Source organism: Leguminivora glycinivorella, chromosome 2, assembly GCF_023078275.1.
Source record: "Leguminivora glycinivorella isolate SPB_JAAS2020 chromosome 2, LegGlyc_1.1, whole genome shotgun sequence".
NCBI lineage: Eukaryota > Metazoa > Arthropoda > Insecta > Lepidoptera > Tortricidae > Leguminivora > Leguminivora glycinivorella.
In genome coordinates, this window is record NC_062972.1 from 10,192,311 (window position 1) to 10,217,293 (window position 24,983).

At 37.8% G+C, this 24,983-nt stretch overlaps 2 protein-coding genes across 4 annotated transcripts in view; one reads left to right on the forward strand and one right to left on the reverse strand.

Annotated features, from left to right (window-relative positions):
• LOC125234258 (autophagy-related protein 16) overlaps positions 1-24,983 on the forward strand; it is a 246,859-nt gene that overhangs the window by 74,790 nt on the left and 147,086 nt on the right. The window lies entirely within an intron of this gene.
• Positions 1-24,983, reverse strand: part of LOC125234251 — a 74,473-nt gene that overhangs the window by 43,667 nt on the left and 5,823 nt on the right. Inside the window, exons 2-3 of the mRNA XM_048140463.1 lie at positions 12,639-12,667; positions 3,091-3,126 (exon numbers count right to left, since the gene is read on the reverse strand). The gene's annotated coding sequence lies outside the window, so the exon portion shown is untranslated. The remainder of the gene's footprint in view (positions 1-3,090; positions 3,127-12,638; positions 12,668-24,983) is intronic.

The window sequence follows — 24,983 nt, forward strand, 5'->3', positions numbered from 1 at the left end:
TCCTATACGGCACAGCTATTACACTAAGTCGGTGGCTACAGGTAAGCTATCTGTGCCTAGAATTCATAATTATTTTGGTGGCAGATCGCTAAAAAAGTCATATAGCTCAATAGCTTACCTGAAGCCATCCGAAGTGAAAAGCACCCAAACAAATTTAAAACTATGCTAAAAAAACATTACCTAAATATATTACAATAATTTATATTATCTATTATTTAAGAAGTTCAACGATTTGTGCAATAAAGTTTAAATTAAATATGTTTGAGAGACTGTTGAAAAATATATACCGCCGGTTAGATTTGTACAATATACTATACAGTTTATTTATAGTTACGAGAGGCATCTATTTTTTAAATAGTTATTTTACCACTTGTGCTTATGTTGATGCTCGAGCAAGCGAAAGCATTCTATGTATACTGAACCACGAGTGTACCGAGTGGTTCGAAAAGTGAGGTTAAACAGAATTTTCACAAACATTTTTCGCCATAAGCACAAGACAAAATATTACAAAAGGATTTTTTGTATGCAAATGAGGTCTTATCAGGGGCGGCTCACTCCGCGATTCTATCGCCGCGCTACAAGTACATGCTGGCGGCCGCGAGTTCGCGGCCTAATCAGGGGAGGCGCGCGTTCTCACGGAACGCACGTTCGTACTTTCTATTCTTACTTTACGTCGCGAGTTTTTTTTAAGGTTCATAGGCGATGTCCGCATGTGGAATGACTAATGATGCTTAGTTAAATAGACATCATGAATAAAATAGGACAATTTTACACATATCTACTATTGATTATGTCCCACGGAAAAGTTCAATAAGGCTTGTGATGTTGGGACTTACAAAAATATATAAATACTGTGTATATACCTAGAGAGTACCCAAAACTTGACTATAATAGTATAACATTTTATCTGATATTAATTCGTTTTAATCCATAGGCAACCCTATCGTCCGACGCTGCGCACGTGCGGCTCCTTTCTCTGTTAGAATTTTGTAGGCATTTAAAAAGGCGGCATTTCGTGAACATCAAAGCAGTGGGCCTTCTGTACTTGTACTATTGTATATTCTGTGGTCTTATGATAATCACCATTTAATGATTCGTCTATTAATTTTGCACGCTGTACAAGTATGTATCATTATTTTGATAGACTATATCTCACTATTCGGCGTGGTTATACACGTAACAAAAATTTTATACTAATACTTGCATTTATACGTGTGAATAAAGTACCTTTAAATGGGAGCATTTGTTTTAGTTTCGCTTGAATTAATATTATCGTTATTTGGATCCATCTATGTCGCTCAGTGCCACAATGAATTAAAATAAAATACCAAGTTTTTTAGCCGCGTTGCGCAGTGATATGTACATACATACCATTCTACCTTTTTCTTTCACAAGAGTGAGCACTAAATGAAATAAATAAAAATTGATTGATCAGTGTGTACAAGTATGCATGGTATCCCAGAATGTGGGCCACGTGCTCCATTATGCCGGCTAAACGGTAAAAAGTAACAGGACGGGGTTACCCGAAACCGGTTTACTGGATTTGGTAATCGAACACAACACAGGACCTGTCCGTTTCCTTTTAACTCAAAAAAACTTAAATGACTCATACGGCACACATTGTAGTCTATTGCCTTGTTCATTCAAGTTTACGCCTACCTAAGTTCTAAAGCTTTTTTTTTCGTATAGATGGTATACGAAATACAATGTTTGTTTATCCGTATGCCAGTTGAGTTGACATTCACGCTTTCACTTTACTTAAACAGTGATTATGGACAGCTGCTTTGCTGGTGCGACATTACTGCTGCAGTCTGGGCGCAGTACCTGTCAATGTCCTTAGTGAATGATTGACGGATTGAAAGCCATAATCGCGGCCATAATGTAGCGGCGAGAGTCACTTATCATAGAGCTTGACGGATACAGCGGCAATGAAGCTGCAGTTAATAACTGAATATCAGCCTAGCTTGTAAAATAACAATCACAAGCATGTACAACTAACTATTATGTATATATTTACCTATTCATATAAATGTTTGGTATATAATTATATAATTTCTTATCCTTTATTTCCCCATAAACAAGAGTAAATACCATATAATATAAAGTGAATTACTGAATCAGGGAGCTCCATATTACACTATTTTCCTCCGACTTTAGACGTAAATCGCTGGTAAGTGTATAATTTTGGACTTTAAAACAATTCTTACAACATGCAGACAGATTAGCTTGCATTTGATGCATATCATTCAAGCGTTATATTATGATTGGCAGTTCGTACCTAACATTAGTAAGTAACGTTTTTCTACGGTAATAACACAGTATTATTTTGGTAATGTGCCTCGCATTATAATGATAAGTCTTTTTTAGCTGCTCGACTGTTTAAGGCCAGCAACACGCGTGTTGTCAGAATATGTAACTGTACTCATCGTCATATTCGCACTTCGTTGGTTTTGTTGGTTGTTATTTTTACGAGTCATATTCTACGATAATATGACGTTCAAATGCTCGGAACGTAACATAATTTGGTTCGTGATTTAGTTTCAAGATAACTTGTTAAATTTTAGAGCTATCTGAGTCAGATGACTCGGTCAGTCTTTAGCTCTGTAGAACGCATACAAAAGCAACGAAAATGATCACTTTATATGGAAATTGGATAGTATGGAAAGTGAACCGTTTGAAAATAAATGTTGGACTTTCTGGCAAAATGAAGTTATTTTTTTTATATACAGACAAAATACATTCGTGAATTGTGAATACATGAAACCGGGAACAATAAATCGGTGAATACGCTTATCGGGTTTACAAATTCATATCATTTCTAAGGCTTCTAGAGCGCACCCGCGCGCATGCGTTTCAGCTTTAACCGGAATTACATTCATCTTTAATGTTCCGTTGTAACTCTTACACTAATTCTATAATGCGTGCAATACTCTATCCTTGAGCAATCCCCCACGATATGCGAGCGTGTTATTTTCCTTGCATTTGCTGTAAGTGCTTCCTCAACGGCTAATAAGACATAATGACGTGTTATTTGTGAAGATTCACGAATTCCGATCGCAGAGAGTAAAATAAGGTGCTCGGGTCACTGACCTGTGAGCTCCACAACCGCTACCGTCAGCGCCCGTCCTGTGAAAGGAAAAACTATTGTTAATTACACAGTTTACACATGAGTGTGTTTCAATTGTGAGTTACTGAATAGCAGGGCTGCCCTGTAATCATGCAGTCCGCGACTCCCATATTAGTGCAATGTACTTGCTCACAAAGCTCCGCGACAGCCAAGTCTAATTCTTACATTATGGTGCCGTATGAATCGGCAGAATCAAACATATTCCAGATATATGTATAGTCTCTCAACGTTGTGATTTCTACAAGAAAGATGAAAACGAGTTCAGCTTATCTAACCTACCTAGAATAAAATGTGCATGGCCCAAGCGCAAACAGGCCACGAGTTCAGCTCAGGCCTCGACCTCAATAAACACCTATGCGCTAAGTCACCAGGAAAAGCATCCATTTCCCAGTATCACTCGACCGATTTTCTCAGCGAAGAATTTCCTTGGATGCCTGGCAACATATTTACATTAACGTTTGCTTTTGAACTAGACCTTGCGCCGGTGTTTACCTTGCATAACATCGACGGTAATGCCTGATAAGTGCGAGCTGCACGTACAATTATGTATCACATTGCATAACTTCATATACATACATAAGTAAGTACCTTACATATACATTAACAGCTTCATATTTAACCTTGTATTTGGATTAAGTTAGTTGAGAGTAAAGTCACTAAATTGCCGAAGACTAAAATGTAACTATGTATTTGTAAGTAATCAATAGGTACATATTTTTGTAGGTTGAGATTTCCATTCAAAAGGCGTCTCTGTTTACTATAAATATTTATTACGCCAAATGAATAGAAAACAAACTTTATTACTTACTTTCTTTAAAATTAATTAATTACTTATAAAACTGAATTGATTTTGTGAATGAAAATAGATACTATTCTTCGCAACGATACATTTATTTGCAGCGCGTTGAGATCTTTTACACCCGCATGTTATTGCGCTCCAGATTGTATATTATTTGAGTTATGATTGACATTAAGTTTAATGATCACGAAAGCGGTTATTTGAAGTAGACTGTATTGACAAACATAACACACAAATTGAATTAATGATTTAGTTAATTTGGTTTAGTGTCGGGATATTATAAATTATTATTATTTTGAATTAGCTTAGTTTATATTATTAAGTAGAACAGTGTTTCCATTAAATTTTACGCAAGTAAGCTTAATTCAATATAGTAAACAAACGCTCTACAGTTCTTACATACATTGTTTTTATTCCGATGGCTACGAATTATGTAGATTACCATCATTATATCAAAATGACATACATAGATAGATTATATAAAAAAACCGGCCAAGAGCGTGTCGGGCCACGCTCAGTGTAGGGTTCCGTAGTTTTCCGTATTTTCTCAAAAACTACTGAACCTATCAAGTTCAAAACAATTTTCCTAGAAAGTATTTATAAAGTTCTACAAAAACTGTTGTAATTGTCAGATATGTTTTTTGTTATTAGCAAACTTTCGTTCGGAATTTCATGCTTTTAAAGTATACCTAGGTATATAACAATATATTTCCAAGTTTCAAGTATAAAAGTTTCTTAAGAAGTGTAACATAATTTTAGTATTCTTGTCGAAATGTAGATCGTCCGCTTTACATATAAAGTACGTACCTACTACGGGACTTGACATGCTCCCCGTACAACAAATGAATTTTTAATTTGTTAGAAAGTTATTTATTCCTTCCTTTGAGAGAGTGCTCACGACTTTTTGTTTTTTATTTGCCCAAAAAATATGTTTTTTACAGATCATCATGCCAATTTATTAAAAGTCACACAAACCTAGCAGACGACTTTATATATATGTTTTTATTTTAGCAACAAACATAAGTACCAGACAGGAATATGCTATGATAAGCATAGATTACATAAAATTAATTAGTTCATATTTACCTACATATATCAATGCCAAGTTCAATTTAAAAGTAGAGCGTAACTTCGATCGCAAGGAAGCTAAGTTTGGCGTCGGCATCGTGTGACTTAAATATCCGCGTTTTGATAAAATAACATTACGACAGATCAGTGCACGTCAGGCCAGCAGCTTGCAATTACAAACCCACGAATGCGATTGGTATCGTTGAAAAAAGCTACCGAACTGTCAGTGGCGGCCGCTCTGATCTGTTCTGCTGACCATTGAACCGTAGAAGGTCCGACATTCGTGCGTCTGCAGCTAGATGTATTCGAGCCTTGTTAAGAAAACACACTGACAGATTGAAGTGTTAAACGTTTTATAGCCCACGCTTGTAAAGGTTGTATAATGGTAAACTTATCTTATTAAGCGTTCGAGTAGTAATGGATAATTCCTTTTTCTCTTTATTGGTATTTAATTAGTAAATACCACAGTTAAAACTATTATATCGATAATCGTTAACTAAAATATCTACCAGACCCTTTAGCACAACTTGCACACTTCTAGTATGGACTCGCGCGCGATAAGGCAAGTTGTGCAAGAGGGTCTGTAATGGTCTAATGGTATTTGTCTACTTTTTTATTATTACTTATCCTAATTAGAAGTCAAATTATAATTAATTTATGCCAATGATTAGATCTGTTTAGAAAGCTGTGTTTCTTGATAAAAACACTCTAAGTCCTACATATATATGTTTATTGTCGTAGTTCCTTAGAAAACATTATTTTTATTTTGCAAGGAACGGATGTCGTTGGAGTTGAAAGAAATAAGTAGGTATTTTGTTCATTCTGTCACTTATTTTACAAAAAAACGCAGACAGTCAGCGGCGGCTACAACGACGTGCCTAGGCCACCTTACCTTAACCTAGATAAGGTCCATTATCTGAAACTGAAGAAATATAACTTTTCACCTCCCATCGATTTGTAGCTGTTTCCAATGTTTCTGTCGTTATCATGCTTACAATTTCTTGTAATGATCATAAATGTGGTCAAACAATCCATAGCTATGATTACAGCAGCCCTGCGCGGAGCTGTTAAGTCTTCTCGCAAAGTTCGTGGAAGTCGGTCGACGTTCGTTTCGTCTCTGTTAGTTTGACACTTAAATTGCGGTGTTCGCGCATCCGAGGCGCTAGGGAGGTGTGCGGGCCATATCAGCATAACGTCTGTCTGACGCGCCGCGGTCACGCCACCCGCGTCTCATCCGTCACTGTCACGCTGCCTGAGCAAGATCCTCGCGTGATCAACACTACCGAACGTTTTTATTAATGTAGGTATGAAACCCATAGCCAGGAACGCATGGTAAACATTACTTCCGACGCCCTCGCTTAAGCATGTCTGATCTTGGCAATAAATTCGCTTTAGATAACCAGTTAACGTGCAATGCGCATGCTTGTTGCGATTTCGTGCCTTTATATCTGATCTTTATCGAACGCAATGGGTGTAAAATTTCTCGATATCTATAAACATTTGTTGGAACATATTAATGTACAAAATATGCCCTCTTTATCAATATTCTTTCCGACTTTTGTACAAAAGGAACTAGGGTCGTCAACCTGTAAATATTGACTCATCTCGTACAGGTATGTGACTATACACACAGTGCGCTTTTGTGCCATACTTCTTTTGTGTGAAAAGGAACACATTCGATGAATTTATAATTTAAAATGTGTAATTATTTCGTTTCTGATATATTGTAGCTAAGATTTTTACCGCAATAATTGTAACGCAAATTTATGCCCAATACTTAAATAGAACAAGCTAAAAACATTTTTAGAATTATTTTAATAATTTATTAAAATGTATATATTCATTTCGAATTTTGTAGTCCACCCCTCATGCTATCTTCGATATTCTGATAAGTTGTTGAATTCTCCTACGCTATTGATGGCATAGAATCTAACGCCATCGTACGTCATTCCTGTTACACAGTGATAATTCCTGAATTGTCAATAGCTTCGAGAATACTAAACATCGGCGGACTTCATCGAACAAAACACTACATCAACATCACACATGGAAATATTCGAACAACACTTTCAGAACAATAGGGAAATAAACTATTCCACCTCCATTTCCCACCTCCGCTAAACTCGAAATATATTTCACCTCAAAAAGGACTATTTTGATTGTATAAATCGCGTGCGTATGGGATTTAATATATAAATCTCGGAAACTGCGTTGGAGGTGATACAATCGGACAGGTGTTTATGTTAGTCAAATAACAAAAGTATTTATAATACTTATATATTTCGTAAAAGATCTTGAATAGGAACTGAAAAAGTAGTAGTAATAAAACTTCGAATAAATACAAACGACACAATAAATAAAGTTTTGCATGAATCACTAAAATGTATGTAATTGTATGTTAGGAAGATCAGAAATGCCTATATATTACAGCTAAATTAGTAGCATCCGATTAAATTTCGGTAAATCGAACAACGACCTGCGCCTGCGCCGGTACCACGCTCTTTTAAACTAATCTACACTACGTGATGCCACGCGCCTTTTACCGAGACACCGTTTCACCGGACAACTCTGCTATTGAAAGATTTCACAGTGACGGAAACGTGATTTTGTCTCGAGCCACTTTAATTCCAAAAGTCACTTCGATAGCGTAGGCTCGTCGAAATTCAGCAATTGGTAACATCAACAACAATAGTCGGTTAACAATGCAATATAAATTCAAATACGTACCTACACTCTTTACACATCTTGCCCTTACGTATTTAATAAATGGCTCTACTATTTTTTCTTGTATATATGTCACTTTATGGGTTTAGTGCCATAAGTGCTTACACAAGTTTATTTTTAAAAATTCCATGTTATCTTCAAGTTTTTCACTTCTTCTTGCAACAGATTGCTATTTTTAACCCGTGTTTAAGTTTGACACGTGTTATTAATGAAAGCTGGATTAGTCGGGAGTGTCCGTAGCCATGTTTGGTGGAAATTGCCCCCCCTATGTCGGGGTTTCTTTTTTCAAAATTAATTTTTGTGATTAGGTTATCTTACGTCTACTGGTCTTCTGAAGAGGATGGTAGTTATGTTTATGAGTCGTAATCTCAACCTTGATGTTATATTATAATATCAATTGAATTATAAACTTCATATGCTTGGAGTTAAAAAGCTTTTCCTGTCTTAATAAGGGCAAGCGTTAACGATAATTTCAAGTACATTTATCTCTGTATTCCTTGTCCACAAACATTTATTCGTTTGGTGACGAAGTCTTTCATTGCGAATTTTGCTCCAAATACTCTCAAAACTTATTCAGGTCATCTAGTGCTTATGTATTCTTAACTCTTTATCGCCATTATGCTTTTTTTATCTAATTATGATTATGACCCTGGTTGTTACCCGTAAATTCGATTTAGAACAGATTTAATACTACAGAGGATAACAAACCAAAGCAAAAGTTATTAATTAATAGCTATACTTATAAGTCTCATAACTGTGCACCTTATTTTTAGAAACAATACAATGATGAAACAAAAAATATAAAAGTAGTTAGTACTGCTAGCTATCACTACCGCAGACCGTGAAATCTGATTCAGGATACTCAGCTATTGAATTACACCGTAGCCAAACCATTGACCGGAATGCTTTGCTCGAACATCACTTTCTTTTATAACTTATTCTCGACCTTGTAACTTCACATTGTGCATACGCTGCAAATACGATCATAGATCCGTGATATTAAAGTGACGGGGGCTCAAATCGCGAATCGGAAGTATTTCTAAGCCAGATGAGTGTTGCCACCGGGGAATAACAAGCTTCTAGATTCTTGTAGAAAGACATTAATTGTTGTCGTTAGGCTTAGTAGTGGTTGATGTGAACAAGGTCATGGGGTTCTAATTGACAGATCAGAACGTGGCTGGCGGACACCGTGACCGCCTTCGTCCAGGCTGGCTAACTGTACCGCTACCGTACGACACGCACCGCCTCTCCGCCCGCCGGCTTGTCGATACTACCACCGCAACGGGAAATGCCCGGCTTCACTGCACGCAAATTAATCCTCCTCACTCACTACCATTCAATTTCCTCCGAAAAACTACTCGGCAGAACGATGCCGCAAAACTATACCTAACTTTACTGACCGAGTTATAAAAACTAACCGCGTCTACAAATGGGTGTCGATTCACACACATGAAAGTAAATCTTGAATTGTCTTGAGCTTTTACGAGCTTTTCTCCCCAAGAATTTAGCTAGCGAAGTTCTTTCTATGTCATATCTATTCAAGTTCTACGTCTTCGGTTGCTAAGTGAAACCGTTGCGAGAATCTTTTATTCTCCCTAATGCGAGCCGTCTCGGCTCTTGTTCGAAATCCTACTGTGACAGCCATTATAATTCCAAGCGAATGTGGAAGTGTACAAAGACGGCTTTGTGCTCCCCATAAATATTTATGAGTAAGTGCCTATTTTCTACACACGTGGGACGGTGGATACGCACGATACCGCCGGGCCTAATTGGACGTCTGTAGGCGCGAATTTGTTTCACTCTGACGGGAATTCTTTACAGGCATTTGTGTGTCAGACAACTATTTTATATCAATTTGTTTGTATAGTTTCATTCCTGCGTCCTTGAATTCAAGCTTGGTTTCGCATGATCTATCAGGAAAATAATGGTTGTTGTAGCTAAATATGTACTATAAATCGGGATCAGTTCTCTGATAACGTACTTCAGTTGAATTATATAACGATAAAGGCATGGAAGACACTAATCCTACTTTCTCTTAACTAGTTTCTTGAGGCCACTCCAAGAAAGTAAAACCCCGCTATGTTTGCGTCCGTCCTGTTGACATACAAATTGCGATGATAAATTATTCTGGGGTAGTAGATCTACTGGCGTTGATCCAAAGGCGTTATTAAATTTTACTCTCATTCCTTTTGGATTTTCGCTTGGATCTGACAATCAATACTTTATGTTTTTAATCTAAGTATGAGAATCAGTAGCTATATTATAATATGATTTTTTTGTTGATTTCGATAATATATAGTTAGTTGTTTTTTTTTTCATTAATCGGATTTATGTTTGGTCTGGTCGTTAAATGTAATCGCGGACGGAGAATCACGTTTTGCTAGCACAAAGTAACAAGTAACATACACTTAAGGAGGTGCATGTTTATCGTTAGTTTGTAAGAGGCAACAATTGTTTGCGACGATTGCGAGCAGGCGAGCAGGCGGCGACCGGCGACCCCAATCGCAAGCGCGCCGTATGTGGAACGCGGGAACGGTAGTGTGACTATGGCCAGTCTTGCCCTGGGCTGCCCCGACCCCTGCTCTCTACATGTTTTCGCTTTACATTACATCGTTTTGCGTCCATGCCTTTGATTCCATTATCGATAGCCATTTGTTTGAGTGTGTTTCATAAACAGGAATGCAGAAATGTTATTGTAGATACAGAACTATAGAATTTATCAAACATATTATCATTTCTTCTCTTTTATTATTTAACAAAAGAAAGTTTAATTGTTTCATTTTATTTGTCGCGTTGATTTAAAAAAAAAACTCTTTAATGATGTACATTTCAGGAATTGGCCAGGAGTTCATATTCTCATTTGAGTACATCACAGGGAAGGTTATTGAAAATATAGCTTCCCTTCTCAATCGTGTCGTTTCTTAGGCTTGAACATGCTTGGCACACTTCCAGGGGGTTCCGATACGCGGCGACAACGTCACGTTTCCCATGTTAAGAATTGTTTATTGAAGTCATGATGTGACCTTAACATTGTATTTTACGATTGTCTCGTCACCGGTCCGCGCACTGACATTTCAATAGGGAAGGTGAGCGAGGGTCGAGCGTGCGGCGCGGCACGACGCCGTGCTACGGCACAACGACCAACTATGCCTGCTCTGCCAACGTCACTTCTTCTTCACTTCTCTCTTAACACTCAACTCATTTTTCATCGATCTATTTGGTATTTATAAAACACAGCACCTGTTTTACAACATAAATCTACCTCCTACCACGCCGCCTGAGCCGAGCGGACGCGTCTCGATAAATCTGTGAAATATGTGCAAAATTTTCACTATTGACAACACTTACCAGTGTTGCGAGCCAATGCCATATTAATTCCATTTTAGCAGGTAAAATCCCAGTGTATACAGAAAGTATTTCTTGGATTAACTCCGGAAGCTTATCGGCGTCGGTGTTGACTTAAATTTGCATCTCGTATTTTCTCGTCGCCGCGTCGATTGGTGGTGCTCACGATTTAACGCTGGTATTAATGCATTATTCAGAGGGGTTTTCATTAGACTGTCGCTATCGGCGCGGGGGATCGCGCTCTCGTTAAAATGTACGGATGGCATGACGGCTGCTCGTATTGGGCGCGCGACAAACACACGCAAGCGTTATCGCCACCAAACTCCCGTCAAAAACTATGTGCAATCCTGCTGCACCTGATGAGCTCGTTGACCGCAACGAAACATTTTTTAAATTTTTGTCTATTTTTCTGAAAAATATTGTTACCTTTTCTTTTTTTATCTTCATCTTTTTATTTTTCCCGCAAGGGTAGCTCTCACGTTTATAATCTACTTATTTATTAACGTTGTACGTCCGTTTGGCTCCACATACTAGTTTTCAACTCAATTGGTCCACATACAGGTTTAGTCATTTTGGAGAAAATTGGCTGCAACAGGATCACATCCACGAATGATCTTAAAAATCTTCCGCTTTTCAAGATAGTTACGGAATACTTAAACAGTGAAACATTTAGTTACAGCATAACTGTAAACCAAGTATGATTATGTGACATTATTGAGCTGTTTAGCTGTAAATGGTACGCTATTAGGGGGACGTGTGATTATCCGAGCTGAAAGGCTTATTAAAAAGCTCGCTCGCAGCGACCAGTCAGTCGCGATGAAACTGGTGCTCGTATACAGGTTTACACACCAGTTCCACACATGCCGTGCTCCACACTCGCGGATGTGGTATACTTTCGATATTAATGGGAACATGTCCCGTTCGCACTGCTCCAAATAAAGCCACTTTTTCATGTTGCCTATAACAAATTGTAAGTTTAATCTTTACGGAGCTTGATCATCCACTGACGACTGGTCTGGCGCAGTCGGTAGTGACCCTGCCTGCTACGCCGCGGTCCCGGGTTCAAATCCCGGTAAGGGCATTTATTTGTGTGATGAGCACAGATATTTGTTCCTGAGTCATGGATGTTTTCTATGTATATAAGTATTTATATATTATATATATCGTTGTCTGAGTACCCACAACACAAGCCTTCTTGAGCTTACCGTGGGACTCAGTCAATCTGTGTAAGAATGTCCTATACTTAATATTTATTATTTATTTATTTATTTATTATCCAATTTGTAAACAGACAACAAACCTAAACTTCCTACTTGATTACCTATTTGTATTTGATTTGGTCACATAAAGGAGTTTCATAACTGAACGACCCGTTTATCGACACTGATTGCCGTAATTAACTGTAGCCACTTCACAAAAATATTGGTTGTTAACATTTTTTACTACATTCTACGAGGAAATCATCATTGTACTGTTGCCAAATTGCTTTGGTCTGACCAAATGGATAGAGCAACATTACTCATTGTTAAAATAAAACGGTCCATATCCGATAAAGCTCCGTTATATTTTAATTACCTTGTTGACGTCTCTGCTGTCTGCCGTATCTGCAAAAGAACAACAACACACATTAGTTACTGTTGCTTATTTAAAACTGACACAACTAGTTAGCATTAACCATTTTTTTAACCCCATTCTGTCCATAGTTAATATATCACGCAATTGCACATGATCATTCGACAAAGAATAGAAGTTCAAACTCTTATCATATCTTTATGATGGTTTGAACTTTAAAAGATATTTAAGTATCTTTGATGTTGTAATAAAAGAGAGAACAATTATACATTGTAACTATATTTTGATATTACCGCAAACATAAACAAGACGTAATTTTCTTAATATTCTATATTATGTCCCACTGTGCATGCTCCCGTCAGCAGCCACAAAATGAGTCCAGGTGTTTCCGTCACCTCATTTTTGGCCCCATAATTCAATTACCCGAGACCGAGACGTACTTAGTTAGTATTCTAAATGTAGTTTGGAATTCGCTAGACATGTCAATTACGTATATTTGTGTATTTTTGAAATAAACAATTTTGTATTCTTTTTTAAATTTTGTGTAATAGTTAGTTTAAATGTTATTCGAGAATTGTGATAGTAATATTATTATTGTGTTTAAATTTAAGGGAAAGAGCTTGATGGACGATTGTTCACATGCCTTTTAAATAAGAACCTAATAATGCGAAATATAATTCTGATTTTATTTTTAACTTAGTCTGTATTACCAGGACAATTCTTTTTTGAGAAATGATCGAGCGGAAAAGCATTTCTTAGGTATAAATATCATGGACAGTTTTTGAGTTGTAAAGTCAATATGTACTGAATTAAATAAAATTCGATATTTAAACAAAGAAAAGTGTGTCAATTAAAGCCGAAACTATACAGCCGTATCGTATCAAAAACACAAACTAAAAAATCCAGTTCCAATCAAAATCATATTAATACCTTTTTTTCCATTATGCGTAACTTAGAAGCTATTACGGAGAGAGTATGACGTCCTCCATGCCGGACACACACTGGCAATTGTGCAAACAAAGCGATATACTGACCGGGTTAACCTTGAATGGTAATAGCGCGAGAAGTCTTGCTGAGGAAAAATGCCGCCATTGATGCACGGCGTGCATGCCTCGTATAACGGTCACTACAAACCGAATAAGTGCTTTTACATCGTACGCAGAATGATAATATACCGCGATACTTGTCACGCGATTTATGGAGCAGACTGACCTACCTACATTCTATGACCTTGCCCTCATAATATTCAACCTTTGTAGTTTAACAAATTCAAGTGGAGTTGTTCCTTTTTTATTTATTTATTAACAAAGTTAGAGTTGCTGTATATGTAGGTGCAGTCAGTAAATACGCTTAGACCTTGCATACACATTGTTATATATTATTTACGTTCACTTTTATTTATTTGATAGGTATATGAGTAGATATTGTATTTAATGTCTAATTATTATTGTTTATAATTATTAAAATAATAGTTAGTACAACTAAACTAACTAATAGAATAAGTGTTGTTCTGAAATTGGTTTTGCAAAATTCAACTTGAGCAAGCATTTAATTTTATAATTGAGACGGGTACGACGCCGGCGCCTGCGACGGAACAACGCCGCGCTAACGAGATAACGGCGGTGTTGTTCAGGTGCAGCGCGTTAGCGCGGCGGCCGTCGGAGGCCGCTCAAGGAACACCTCAATCCCCCTTTGTTTACGTTGGGATCGCACTTGCCCGCAGAGCTCGATTACATCCCCAACGCAATAAAGCTCGAAGCTAGCTCACGACTCCGCAATGTCTACTCTTTATCGCCCCCACCGAATGCGGTGCGATCTTAAACGTATTTTAATAACTTCCACCCGCCGGTCGCCATAATGGGCTCACCATGCAAATGCCTGTGCCCACGGAGCACCGTTACACACCGATACCGACAGTAACGAACCGCCCCGTGAAATAAAGAAAGGTAATAATCGCGAACGGGAAATCCGATCACGCCGCAAGGCACCAAGCGCGCAGGAAACACCGGCACCGACATTCCAATTGGAAACTGCAACTATTTAAACTAAACCTGCACATAAACTCTGCTAAACAGGCTGTACCATTCCATTTTACTCGGTATAAAAAACGTGAACGCTGTCGTTAAGAAAGTGCTCTAACTAGTTCCTGATAGTCGCTATCCCATCGGAGATCGAATGAGGTAACTTCCAGTGAAGTTGATTTATCTCGTGTGGATTTGAAGTTCCCTTTCGCGATATAGCAAAGCGCTTTCCCTGTCGCGACTCTACGCTTTGACATCGCTCTTCCTTTCTAAGTAGCTGTCGTTTACGGAATCACACCACAGCTAATTGTTAATGAGCATCTGACGCAAAGGATAAAAATCTTTCACGTTCGTCTCATATCAGCATCATTATAAACACTTACCGGGAAGACAGGTAGTCGCCTGCCCTTTATGTGTTTGTAAGTTATCAGGCAGTATATCTAACATTATTCTATTAAGTTTAGATTGGAAGCGTCTACGAGTCTGCCCATGTCAACAGATATTGCAAAATAAGATTTACTATCCTCTCACGTTCACATCCAGATCGAGTTAGGCGACAACAACCTCTACAAAAAGTAAGTTGAAAATCTAATAGAGTTTGCGGCGAGCCGGTTATTTGTGTTATTTTTTAGTGTTTCGCTGACGCTGAAGAGAAATGCTATGTAACGCTAGCCAACAACCTGACATTACTGTAATAACTCTGAACCGCCCTTCTGTCATTACTGTTCACTTTCCTGGGTTAAAGATTTTTCTATGCCATATTCTTTACAATTGCATTTTATAATGCCCACACCGCCCCAGGAATTCTTGTTGGTTTACCAAGAATATTAATGTTGAATCTTGTACTAACTCTTGTACATTGTTTGGAGGCACGTGGATTATATTTACTCGAACGCCGCAGTGACTAGTTATTAGGTTAGCACCTGATTACGTAACGTCACTGGTTGTTAAGTACGATTGGTTGTGAAGTAATGATGTAATGATTATAATTGATGCGGGGCAGGGCAGCGGTCGGAGTCGGACAGAAGCGGCGATGCGTGTAGAAACAGGTCCAAGCAATGCACCTAGACAGTGGCGGCTCGCACGGCCTGCGCCTGCGCCCTGCGTAGTCATTGCGCGTGATACTAATCGAGCGGCCAGACATTATTGCTCTATGATTGCACCCTTATACATCCACCACCTTTTCATTATCAAAGCCTGCTTTTTTGCAATTCACTCGCAACAGTAATTGACCTCTAAACATGGCCGTCGGTACGTTCAGTAGAAATTGCAAAACAATTCATCTAATAAACCAAGCCAATCTTTCCGCATTATGTCATTATATTCTTCTCGAGTCAACGAACCCATTTTTTCAGTTGGAATACATTAAAATCGAATGTCTAACTATAGGTACATTTAGTGATCGTAAACCGCTGATAGAAAGCTCGAATTTTATTCTGCTACTTGTTGTACGACGTCTTATCTATAATAGGCTATTTAATGTTGAGCTTCCTGACGATCGAACGCCGAGCAGTAATTCTTAGCACGTTGTTGTTAGACAGCACGTCTAATCAATTTCGTCGAGACAGTTAACTTTTAATGTTTTAATGCGGTGAATTAATTAACCAAGAACCATTTTTTTTTTTCACTTCTTAACTACAATTATGGCATGATACGCTTGGCTGTTTCTCTTTTTTTAACATTTTTATGTTTTTATCTAATTTGTAAGTTTGGCACAAGTTACATAAGTAAACAAAAATATGTTAAATTTCTTTTGCCGGGACAATGGGATAGTTAAGTGCATATTTTTTGTGTTATTTACCGAGTACGGGAAGAGGTTATAATTTTAGCAGCATTTTTTTCTGATTCAATATTTTGTCGCAAAGTCTTCTAGAACGATTTTTATAAATTTGCTCTCATCTATCAGAACAGGTTGCAAATGTAGCGAGAGTGCGATGGCACTTATAAAGCACAGGCTTTTCCTGGTCACGCGTCAGCCATAGTTAATATGATTTATATAGTAATTACATCTTTCATGTCCGACGTAGAGCACAGTTAAGTGTGACCTTAGCGCCGCCGTAATTATATTTCTCGCTTTATATATCAAGTAGTCTCTTTAAGTAGTTGGTTTACGCTCATAGAAAAATATTTCATGTTCAAAAGTACAAATCGAATTGTTTTTGCAATGTAGGTACCCTAAAATACCTATACAAGGTGTTTTGGTTGAATTCCGTCAACTTTAAGGGAAGGTTCTTTAGTTTAAATAAAATTAATGTCTAAGAAACTAGCGTCTGAACTCTTACGGCTATAATAACTCGATAGTTATTTAAAAAAAAACAATTTAATTAGGTACTGAATTCATGTGTGACAACCTTTACCATTTCCTAATGTTATTTGTTTTGACATGTGCCGTCAGACACATGTTATTATGAAGGTCCTCTCACCCTAATTAATTTATTTATTATGTATGAAACCGAAAATGGATTTAAATAGTTTCGAATTTAACAAAAAGTGATATACCGGCTGGTTCCTATTAATGAACCTAACTGCGTGTCGAACTTAACGGAAAACGAAAAAAACACGGTGTATAAAAAATTCAATTGAAGCTAAAATATTAGCTTTTAGGACCATGACATTTTAAGTAGGCGGTCGTTATGTGCGTTTTCCGCACTGTTTGATGTCAGATTTGCGTATCTATACGTCATGAGCAATGAGGTAATGATATTAATGGCATTCGTTCCTATACTACATTTCGTTAATAGTAAGCATTCAACGCTGCGTTTTTCGCATCATAAACATCCGCACGCTTTAATGTTTACCTACTTTGCAGATGCACAATAACGCGGGGTTTTCTCTCGTTGTTTATACCTCCTTATACTTCATAGCGTTATTTTTTTTTTAGTTATTATAATGGCAAAAAAAACTACTCGAGCTCCTGATATCAAAAGCCTGTAATATTATTATGTAACATCGAGACATGTACGAAGAAGTATCATCTGTCATCTTTTCAACGAGGCATAGCGCCCACCAAGCGAAATCATCAACCACGCCGTAATTCAACGCTGTGATAATAATAGTCAGGTAGCTGAGAATATTCCGCCACCTCCGTGCGCAGGTAGACGATTCCGTGTCTGCATTTAATATTTATCCAATAGCATTGATTGGAGTACATTGTCAATAGTTCCTCGATTAATGCGCGCGATCGGTTCTAGGTGGGTCCGTTTGCCTTAGTCGCGGTATCGCGCGAGCAATCGTAACTTCTTCCCACATAATTGGCGTGTGGGCGCGGCAGTGGCGCTTTATCCCGATCGCCGCCCACCGGCGACGAGGCGACGCCCGATTAGATAGCACGGCCCCCAACCCGACCCGGGAACACCTCCCGCACCACTAACTAACTGGGGACGTCTTCCGCGCACATGCACAAAATTATTATCTCCTTACCCTTGCCAGATAGCAGAGGGCGCGAAACCGTTGTTGCGTGTTCGCACTCGGTCGCCTATCTCACATCATACACCGCTCAGGCTAGAAGATGTGAAGTTTATTGCCCAGGTAGCCATATTGCCCACGACTGCCCGTAGAAGTCGTTCGGCAGTCCTCGGGTAGTACTAGAACCATACACGTACAAATTCCGCTTTCATGTAACTAAGTTCTATTTACCCCTATGAAGGGAGCAACTTCAAATTGACTAGAAACAATTCATCTAAATTACAGAAGTCAATTCAACCTTACGTTTCCTTCACTCGATTATCGATTATGTTCCATCTAGCCTAGTCTCTATTGAAAATCGCATACGATTGATTGCAAAGTCTATAAACTTTTTAAACACTCATAGTAATCTATGTGTCTTCTAATGAAGAAATTACCAATAACCTGGAACTGTTAATTAAAATAATTGTCGTAATGTATTTGTGTTTTCTAATAGGTACCTACTCCTCATAATTATAACATAGTATAACACATTAAATTATAGCATTTTGTACACACATTTAACTAAATATACATAATAACTCATATAAAATGACATCCATTAATTACGTCACACCATTTCGAGTTCCTTGACTCGATCTGCGAATATCATTGTTGTATTGAGAATAAAACTCAACGAAACCTAATAGGTGTGACATTTTGCGTTTTGATCACATATTAAGACGATACGGTAGGGGTCAATTCTCCATACAAACGCTCTCGACTATTTCCTCCCTGGTTTTTGAAGATAGAGCAATGTTTTTTTCAACACAGATTGTTATTATTTTTATCTGTGTCGGACCGTTTTGATTTTTTTTGATATTCTGCTTTTTAAAGACTCTAGAGCCAATCAAAAATTTCCAAAAACGGCCTTTTTCATTGTGACGCAAAAAAGGTGTGATACTCAAGAATGGTAACAATTAACCAAAAAAGCTAAACGGTCCGACATAGATTATTTCCTTGTTATTCAGATTCTCAAATTAGTTCCGATTGATTAAGTTTTGAAGGAGGAAAGAGTCGAGAGCGGAACCTCGATTTAAATTTTTTTTTGAAATATTTTTTGACTGAGTTGTTCTTAATGGACAATTTTTTTTCGATAAATCTAGTTAATAACACTCGTATATTTAACTAAAATTCCCAAGTTGAAAGGGGGGCTCCTTTCCATTTTACCATTTTCGCTACCGTATCCTCTTAAATAAGAAACACAAACGTTTAAATTAGTGAGGCTTTGGCTAGTTTAATTATTTTACCAGTTGTATAGATGCTCGCATTAAACGTGAAGGCGTTGTAGTAGTAAATTGAAAATGTCTATGCAAACTAGATGGAGGTGCCTTCGTTTGAAGATGCAGTTAGCGCGGAGTGAAACTGGTGACGGTCGAGCACGCTCGCCCTGCGCAGCTCGCGACAATACGGCCAACTCGCTCATTAGCGATAACAAGTGCCTCCAGAAGCTCGTTACGCAAGACGAGACGGCCTGCGGACGATTCATTAATTGCGTATTGTCGAAGATCCCTTAACCGGCGATCACATCTCCGAGATATATCCCGCGGTCCCACAACCTGCCCGCTTCCAACGCGCTCACCCCGCGACCATAGCTAATATCTCTTTACTACAAAATTAATCAGAAGCATCGATGATAGGCGTGCGTTTATGCCGCCAGGATAAACATAGATAATCGCAGAGACCGTTAAGCTGTGATTTAGGGCGTCGGTTCCGCCCTTGGTTGAAACAAACGATTATATCGTGTAAGTATTCTTGTCTAATAACACTAACTGTATCCATTGTTTGTTCTAGTGGCATAACCATTTTGAAACTTTTTTCACATTTGCTCATCCGAATATCGAGTTCAGTAAGTTTGAATAGAAGCGGCGAAAAGCATTGGTATCTGTGGTGGCTATCGCGGCTGCGAATATAAATCAGGCGAAGCAAGGCTTTATCGCGCACAATATGGTTGACGTTAATTGACGAAATGCAGAGTGGTAGTGCTTGCGTTGATTTATGCGCGGGCAAATCGCTACCTACTCCATTTGCATGGGATCTGCGGAAAGCGCGCGCGCCTTGTTATTGCGATCGACGTCATTAGAATTCTCTGCTTTAACTACTATCAGTGTTATAAATTATTGCTTGTGAATTTCTACGTAATATTTAATGTTATTCACTACATAAACAATTTTCTATATAAGTATAGGTACAGTGTGTAAATTCAATACTTACGGATAAATTTAGCTCGACATAATTACATATAATTAATCCGTGTTTTCATGAATTAAGAAGTATTATAATTTGAACTTAATTGTGGCATCATAGTTATTAACCGTCGCCTCATCTCTCAAGAAGGACGGTTATCAAGTCGCCTGTATGTTTTTTTTTATTTTTTTTATTTTTATTTTTTATGTTTGTTCCTCGATATCTCCGTCGTTACTAGACCGATTTTGAAATTATTTTTTTTGATTGAATGTATATGAATACATTGGTCCCATTTTTCTCAGAACCCAGTTCTGATGATGGGATCCTGGAGAAATTGAGGGAACTCCTCAAATCTGAAAGGCATACATATGGTGATTTTTATGTTTTTAAAGGAACAGCATGCATTTAGGTACGGAACAGTGACATTTGGTGCAGTGGAACTGCTGATGATGGCCAGAACGGAACTCTTCAAATCTGAACGGCACGCTTATAGTGACTTTGGTATTTTTATAAGAACAGCATGCACTTTCGTCCAGAACAGTGACATTTGGTGCAGTCGAATTGCTGATGATGGTCAGAACCGAACTCCTCAAATCTGAACGGCACGCTTATAGTGACTTTGATATTTTTATAAGAACATCATGACTTTCGTCCAGAACGGTGACATTTGGTGCAGTGGAACTTTGATGATGGCCAGAAACAATCCTCAAATCTGAAAACACTCATAGTGACTTTGGTATTTTTGTAAGAAAAGCATGCATTTAAGTTCAGAACAGTGACATTTATTTAGTTATGTTTGTTAACATAATATTGAGTTTTCAAGTCAAAGTTTGTCAAGCTTCGATTTCTTATAATATAATCGGATTCATGAGGAATTGAGGAAACTCCTCAATCCTTAACGTTATACGTATATTCATTTGTGGGGCCAAATAATTAAAGCATTAAAAGCAGTTTTAAAAAATACTTACACATTTCTACATAATCCAACATTCGTAAGTAGCTTTCACCAGAACCCGAAAGGCGACGGTTTTTTTTTTCTTAAAAATTATTTTTATTTTAAGTTTGTAGAATACTAATATACAGAATATATTACGAAAAATAATATAAGTAGGAAAAGTTATGTACAAACCTTATACATTAAATTGAACTAAAATAAATAAACCTACGAAAGAGATATTATCGTGAGTGTTTGTGCATTCGGCTACGCACACAGAATTTGTTTTGTATACATCCATACTAATATTATAAATGGGAAAGTGTGTGTGTCTGTTTGTTTGTCCATCCTTCACGGAAAAACGGAGCGACGAATTGACGTAATTTTTTAAGTCTTTTTTTGTCTCTTTCTAAAAGCTAGTATTTAATATTTTGAACAAAAGTCCTATGCTAAAAATTAAAAGCTTCACCCCAATTCGCTTGACATGCTGTATATTATGAATGAATTATAGCACTAAATGGTATCGATATAGGTGCTATATTAACTAAAAGTATATCTTCATTATTATTTAGGTACTCTGTTTGTTAAAAACTATGATGCACTTATATTTTGATGTTTTTGCAACGTGAAGTATTTACTTGCAGGTGATAATCTTATGATTAGTTCGAATGCCGATGTTCATTAAGGTGTTGTTAATAATGTCATCATTTTTCATTCCCAGCTGGAAGCTTATTCAGATAGTAGCATTGCGATGTCAAATTGATATAACTATTTTTGTATTAATATCGTACTGATATCAATTGACCCTGTCTTTCGTTAGCTGCGATAGGTACATGTAATTGCTGCGAAAAATATACGGGAGAGAACCGTAAAAATACGCATGGTCATCATATTTATTTCACCATTTAAATTAGAATTGACCTCGTTGTACAAGCATATTCGCTACGCCAACATAAATACCATAGTACTTGTAAACTACCATAAGTATAAATAAAAACCGGTCATTGAGAGTATGTACGCAATTACCATACCCTTCTTAATGAGACTGTTGATGTATCTCTCATGTTCATGTAGCTGTCAATCGTGTCTTTATTGTTTTAGTGTTACTCACTCAATTACTTGTGAAAAGAAAACATACAGTTGTTTGTTTAACCCATTCAGTGCTAATCACGACACGTTTATTGTCATTTTTCCTCTACGAATTATTTTCGCCGCATATCAGGGGACCCATGCTTTCGGCTGCGACTGAAGGTCAGTGGTAAATAAATATACTAATATACACACCTACATTTATTTTGTCGGGAAGATATAAATGCTACTTGACAGCTCGTAATTTATTATGGTGATAAGAACTGTTCGGTAGCGAATACCATGTTCTTGCTAGAGCGAGTACCATACCAATGTAGGAATATACGGCTTGTAGATAGAATCGTCCACATTGTTTCCGCGTCCCAGGATCATTTGCAGCGCGGCAACCACTTCGCAAGGCAAATAAACCTAATGAGTGTCGTAAACGGCTCCGTATGAACACATTCATTGCGGTCGAGAACAGCGGAGCAGCAAATGTCATTCCACCTCAATAGGTGCTGAGAGAGAAGGCGTATTTGGGTCACACACTAATTCTAGGTAATGGAAGTATGGGCTGTTTTACCGCAAGTAATCTTACGGGCACGTAAGAGGTTCCTGACTAATTTGCGGATCGTGCGTTTCGGAGTGCGGTCACGCGCGTGCCCACCGCAACCAAATTCCGCTGCAGCCGACGACGCCGATAGCCGCGCGCCGCTGCCGCCCCTCGCCCGTCACCACTAATAACATTACGGCCGAACTAAGAGTTCACTGATCACATAATTGCCGTTATGTTTACAACTCCGAGAAATGTTTATTACTTAGGTATCTAAGTGTGTAACGTAATGATTATAATTATGGTTATAAACGTTTTCGATTCGAAATGGCTCGTGGCATTGCTACAGTGTCACAATATTTTACTGTTATGTATGTAGGTAGTAAAGATCATGTTGAGATTTTCTCGATACTTATCGGAGGTGTGTTTAATAGGTTTTTCACATCCATCCAATGCTGAACTTCCCATTCAATTATGAATGTGAGAATAAACGTCTGTATTCCATAATTAAATGTAAATGAAATCGACATTGCATTCCTACATTTCTTTTCATTTGTATTCCAGTGTTTATTCAGCCTCGGACTCTCATCATGGTTCATGGCTTGATCGGTTCAGCTTGACAAGCGATCATTCAAATAAAAATCTAGTATCTTAGTACTCTCAATACAAAAAATATTGCGTCGTTAACTATTGTCAATTTTTTTTACCTACTAAATCGGTACGGCAGCGGCAGGTGCAAGTTAAAATATGGAACATCCAAAATTTTCTGCTTTAAGCAAATAAACCAACAGATTAAATATTGTGTGTAACAAATTGTAAATGATAGAAAGGTTTGAAGCCATAACTCATCGATCGGTCGCGTCCCACATCAGAGCCACGATGCAGCGCACGGCTCGTCACTAACTATTGCATCGGGTTTCACTTACGGTGCCAGAAGGTTTTTCGCGCAGATCGCGATCGCGATCAATAACTCGTACTCGTATTGTGTTCGTTGACGCTCCAGCAGGTTGCATAATGCCAGCCGTGGGAGCGACGCGGTGCGGTGCCGTTAGGCGACGCACGCCACCGGTACCGTTCCATTAGTGATTTTATTAGAATTCGCGTGTATCGCCTGTAATCAATTTGAGCACGTTGCAAGCGTTGTAACTCGCTCCACTTGCAACGCATTACCGGGCATAAAACGCTTTACAGCCACGTTCTTCCAAGCTCACACGAAGTTCATTAGAAAAGCTAAAGCGTATACTTTCGTTACGTGCGAGTACTTATCTCAAATAGGAGTAGATAAATCATAAAATTCACTGAGGTCTAGTCATCCATTCAAAGGAATGTAAATAACCTTTCTTGACGAGATCACACCCCGACCACATTGAGTTGAGAAACATACACAAAACAAATTTTCTTTGTATCATAAAATGCATTATGTAGGTATTACCAAAATGATGAATCATTTAGAATTATTGGAACACAAACAAATTTAAGCTAACAACCAAGATTTAATCTATCTCGATGTGCGTTTTCCACGTAATTATACGTATCTATATATCCATAAGTCCACTTGATCGCACAAAAAAAAAACAGTTTTATTTCTTAAATTGAAACGTTGTTTACATCGTCTTTATAGTCAATGGAATATCAATTTATTTAAGAAATATTGTAACGGTACGCGTCCTAAAGTAGGCGCGCCCAAATTTCTAATGTCTCTCAATATACACATACGTGTTCATTAAAACCCGCTTTGTAAAGAAATATGGCTCGTGGATTCTTAAACAAGTTTCCAAAGACAGATTTGTAGACTGTCACTGTGTTTTTATAAGGTAATTCATATTCGTTTGTCCCAGATGAGTCAGCTGTGTCTGCCCACTCTGTCTCCAAAAACTTACCGATATTCCATGACCACTGTGTATGCTTGGATTTATAACTGGTATCATAACGCTACTGGCAAATTTAACATGATATACTGTTACAAAACCAGTTCAATTAATTTGCAAAAAGAGCTCGCACTGGAGTTATAATATTTAAATTAAAATTTGAATATATAGGAACATTATGTTTGCCATTTTTTTACATAAAAAACTTGTTTTTGCTAACGGGCTGGTAACCTCATTTTGCGGAATTATTCAAATAATTAATAAGATCGGAGT